Genomic DNA, 6,000 nt, shown 5'->3' on the forward strand with positions numbered 1-6,000 from the left:
AGGCAGTTAATGATTTTAAATCAACTTGACGTAAACAATTTAATGTAACTAAAAATTAAATTCCTCGAACTAAAGAAATTCTAATAAAAAATAATTAAATCTTAAACAAACAAATGAAATAAAGAAAATACTCGTAAAAGCCCATTTCCTCCCTAATTTTAACATAATTCCAGCTAAAATTATTGAACCAGAAATTGGAGCTTCAACTTGAGATTTGGGTAATCATAAATGAACTAAAAATATAGATATTTTAACTAAAAATGCTAATATTATACAAAAATATGATAATTCATAATTAGACATATAAAAATTCTTAATAATAAAGGAAAAAAAAAACAAATAAATTATAAAATAATAAACAAATCTCAGGTTGGAACCGTAAAGGTTGATATCTTCATCTTAAAATTAATAATAAAGTTAAAAAGCAAAAATATTTATTTTAGAAATAGTTAAAATTTAAAAAAATTAATATAAAAATTAATTAATTAATTATAAATAAATAATTGCAATTTTTAAATTTATTAATTTTTTCTCTTGCTATTAATATTAATGAACAAATTTAAAATCTTAATAAAATTAATCCATAAGAAATTATATCACATCCTAAAAAATAAGAAATATTGATAAAATAATTACAATAAATATTAAATAAAATTAATATGAATCTAATTAAAAATAATATAACCATCTATCTGAACCATTCAAAATATATTATTAAAAAAACAAACAGGAATTAAAACTAAAACAAAACAAAACACAATAAATTTTAACATTATAAAATTCTAAATAATCAAAAAAAAAAAAATTATTATTTAAGTTTTAATAGTTCAATAAAACATTGGTCTTGTAAATCAAACGTAAGAATAATCTTTTAAAACTCTCAAGAAAGAAGAAATAATTCTTTATCATAAATTCCCAAAATTTATATTTTAATTAAACTATTTCTTGAAATTTTACATATATTCATTTTAATCTTTATACTAATTTCAACTACTATATTTCTATTTCTAAATCATCCAATACCAGTAGGATTTATATTATTAATTCAAACAATTTTAATTTAAATTTTCTCAGGATTAATTTCAAAAACATTTTGATTTGCTTATATCTTATTTTTAATTTTTTTTAGGAGGAATATTAGTTTTATTTATTTATATTACTGCGATCGCTTCAAATGAAATATTTTCATTTTCAATTAAAAGATTAATATGAACAATCTCATTAATTATCAGAATTTTATTTTTATGGAAATTTTTATATATAATTATAGATATATTTATTTAGTATAGATATATTTATAAATTTAAAAATTTTAACTAATTTAAAAAATTTAATTCAAGAAAATTCTTATATTTTAACTAAACCTTATAATTATCCAACTAATTTCATAACAATTTTTTTAATAAATTATTTATTAATTACTCTAATCGCAATTGTAAAAATTACAAATATATTTTTGGTCCAGTTCGATTTATAAAATAAATGAATAAAACTATACAAATTAATCATTCTCTGTTCAAAATTATAAATAATTCTCTAGTAGACTTACAAACTCCAATTAATATTTCTTCTTGATGAAATTTTGGATCTCTATTGGGATTATGTTTAATAATTCGAATTTTACCTGGATTATTTTCAGCCGTACATTACTCAGCTGATATTAATATAGCATTTAATAGAATTAGACATATTTGTGGAGATGTAAATTATGAATGATTATTACGAACTCTTCATGCTAATGTAACTCATTTTTTTTTATTTGTATTTATTTTCATATTGGACGGGAAATTTATTATATTTCTTTTAATTATACTCAAACCTGATCAGTTGGAGTAATTATTTTATTTTTAGTAATAAGAACTGCCTTCTTAGGATATGTTTTACCAAGAGGACAAATATCTTTTCGAGGAGCTACAGTAATTACTAATCTTTTATCTGCCATCTCTTACTTAGGGATTGATTTAGTTCAATGAGTATGAGGAGGATTTGCAGTTGATAATGCTACAATAACCCGACTTTTTACTTTCCATTTTATATTACCTATAATTGCTTTAGCAATAACAATAATTCATCTTTTATTTCTTTATCAAACAGGATCAAATAATTATATAGGATTAAATTCAAATATTGATAAAATTCCATTCCATCCTTATTTCACTTTTAAAGATATCACTGGACTTATTATCCTAATTATATTTTTAATTTTATTAACTTTAATGAATCCGTTATTATTAGGATATCCAGATAATTTCATTCCAGCTAACCCTTTAGTTACTCCTATTCACATTCAACCAGAATGATATTTGTAATCGTCTTAATAATAATTATACTTTTTTATAATATAAAAAAAATTCAAGGATTACAATTCTATTCTATTAATTAAAATTTTATTTTGAATTATATTAACTACTGTTATTTTATTAACTTGAATTGGAGCTCGACCAGTTGAAGAACCTTATGTTATAATTGGACTAATCCTAACAATTATTTTTTTTTTGTACCTTTAGTTAATTCATTAATTAATAAATGATAAGATAATTTACTAAAATTAAAATTTAAGTTAATGAGCTTGAAATAAGCATATATTTTAAAAATATAAGATAGAATTAAAATTTTCTATTAACTCCACAAAAAATAAGTCATATAAATAAATATATTTTTAATCCAATTACAAATAATAGAAAATTTAATGAATTTGGTAAATAACTTTTTAATGATAAATACATTTATTTATCATATCGAAACCGAGGTGAAGTTCCTCCAACTCAAATAAATAAAAAAGAAATAAAAACTAACTGAAAAAAAAATTATATTAAATAAATTGCATTTCAAAAAAATACACAAAATAATACACTCATAAATAAAATACTTGCATATTCAGCTAAAAAAGTTAATGCATATACTGATACTAATTCTGATTCCCCCTCTGCAAAATCCAATCGAGTCCGATTAGTTTCTGCTAAACAAATTCTTAACCAAATAAAAGCTATAGGAAATCAAATATAATATTGAAATTTTATAAAATCAATTAAAAAAAAGTAAATGATAACAAAATTAAAGCTAATCCCACTTCATAAGAAATATTTTGAGGAACAGCTCGTAAACCTCTTAATAAACCCCTATTCTTGTAATTCTTAAAAAAAAATAATAAACTCAAATTAAAACTATAAAATCTCCTTAATATAGGTATACATATTCACACTAACAAAGATTTAAATAATGAAAAAATAGTAGAATAATAATAAGATATATAATTTGATATTAATGGATAAGTAAATAATTTAATGATGCAATTAATCCAATAAATCAATAAATCCAACTTTATTTGGACTCTTACGAATCTGAATATATCCTACAATTTCACGTTCAAATAAAGTTAAAAAGCTACACCCACTAAAACTCAAATAATTAATAATAAACTTCTCAATGAAGATATAATAAGTTCATTTAAAAACATAATTTTTAAATTTATATAAATAAATTCTAAATTTACTGCACTAATCTGCCAAAATAGTAATAAAATTTATTCTTAAAATGTTTTTTTTAAAATAAATATTAATTCGTTCGTACTAAATATTTTATTGAATCAAAGAGAGAAACCAACCTGGCTTACATCAGTTGCAACTCAGATCATGTAAGAATAAGAAGTCGAACAGACCTTATATTTAAACTTCTGCATTTAAATATGAATCTTAATCCAACATCGACGTCACAAACTTTTTTATCGATAAGAACTCTTCAAAAAAATGACGCTGTTTTCGCAAATACTCACTAATAATCACTAACAATGGATCATTTAATCATAAATAAATGATAAAAATTATTAAAAGTTATTTTAATTTATATATAACCCAAATAAAATTATTTATAAATTTATAACGAAAAGAATCAAAATAAATCCAAAATTATTAAATAATCAAGATTTGTAGGGTCTTCTCGTCTTTTGAATTATAATTTGAATTTTTGACTAAAAAATAAAATTTTATAAAAATTTTAAAAGACACAGCTTATATCTTGCCCAACCATTCATTCCAGCCTTCAATTAAAAGACTAATGATTATGGGTCATTCTTTTACAACTCGGACACCTCTTTGACCTCATGATCTCCGATTTGGCTGAAAAAATTTTGTAATTTTTCTCCTAGGAGATATGGACCCAAGGGGTTTTGAGAATTGGCATAGTAGACACATTTTCAAATGGCTATATCTCAAGTTCTATAAAAGTTACAGCGTTTCAAAGATAACTGATTGAACTTTTATGAAATTGTTTAAACAATTAAAACTGTTTATATTTAACTACTAATATTAACCGTTAAATTTCAAAAGAAAAAATTTTCTCAAAACTCAGCTAAATTTTCATTTTTTATATTTTATTTAGATTCAATTTTAAATTTTACTACGAAATAAAAATTTTCAGAACCCGTTATTTTTTGAAATTTTTTAATATTCTTTTTTCTCCCGCAAAACACATCAAGCACATGCGTACTACATTTCAATTAAATGAATGAAATAAAATTCTACACAAAACCCTGGATGATATTGTAATTAGAAGTACTTTTAAAAATTTATTTATCCTTCATATCACACCAAACATCTATATACGATTTTTCAATAAAAAAAAAACGAATATGTCCACAAATTTTTTTTTTTTTTTTGAATCAAATTTATATGTAAATTCTACTTCAAAAATAAATATTTCCACTCTGATATTCCTTTTCGAAGTAATTAAAAAAAATTAATTAATCAGGTGTCCTTCTCGTTACTCATACGCACCGTGGTACCATAAAATCAATTTTCGAAGGAAAACGATACAAAAATTTTTACTTTTTATTTCTAAAATAAATGTATGCATAAAATATTAACATTTTAAATTAGTTCCGCATCATTTCTGTTTTTAAATTATGAATTTTAACATAAATAAACCGTTTAATAAACTTTTTCTTATATAGATGAATTAAAAAGTTAATAAGTTTGTTACTAGTCGAACTACCTATATAACTGCAGCATATAATCACACCTACCTTTTTCGGTGAAGTGTTATTTTGGTACAGTTGGAAAAATACTCTGCACAATTTGGTTCCTATATAATTCCAACAAATGAATTAAATATTAATAATTTTAGATTATTAGAAGTCGATAACCGAGTTATTTTACCTATAAATTCTCAAATTCGAATTTTAGTAACTGCTGCAGATGTAATTCACTCTAGAACTGTTCCAGCTTTTAGTATGTCAAACTAAAATAATTAATAAATTAATATTTTTTAATTCCCATTAAGTTCCCATCAACTGATTAAGTTTATTTTTTTTTATTTTTTTCAATTTTTATTATTTTTAATAGAATAAATTATTCTTATTTATTACCTACTTCTTCTAAATCTTTAAGTTACAAGATAACAACACATATATTTAATTGAAAATGATAACAAATCTATTTTCTGCTTCTAACCCTTCTTCAAGCATTTTTAACATTTCCATTAATTGAATTAGACCTTTTTTAGGAATTATTATAATTCCAATAATTTATTAATTAATTCGTTCTCGTTATAATATTTTATGAAATAATATTTTATTAACTCTCCATAACGAATTTAAAATATTATTAGGACCTACAGGTAAAAACGGATCCACATTAAGTATTATTTCTTTATTTACAATAATTCTTTTTAATAATTTTATACTATTATTTCCATATATTTTCACAAGAACTAGTCATTCATCATTAACTTTATCTTTTTCTCTTCCATTTTGAATTTTATTTATAATTTATGGTTGAATTAATCATACACAATATATATTTATTCATCTAGTTCCCCATTTTGAATAACTTAATAAATTTTTATAGAAATATAAGCCACCAAAAAATTCAGATAAACCTTGATCAAATCTTTTATATAATCTTTTACCTAAAAATAAAAAATTATAAATTAATCTATATGTTACAATATTAGGTATGAATCATATACAACCAGAAAAAATTGAAATAAAATAATTTTGTAAGG

Source organism: Teleopsis dalmanni, chromosome X (genome assembly GCF_002237135.1).
Source record: "Teleopsis dalmanni isolate 2A chromosome X, ASM223713v2, whole genome shotgun sequence".
NCBI classification, from domain to species: Eukaryota; Metazoa; Arthropoda; class Insecta; order Diptera; family Diopsidae; genus Teleopsis; species Teleopsis dalmanni.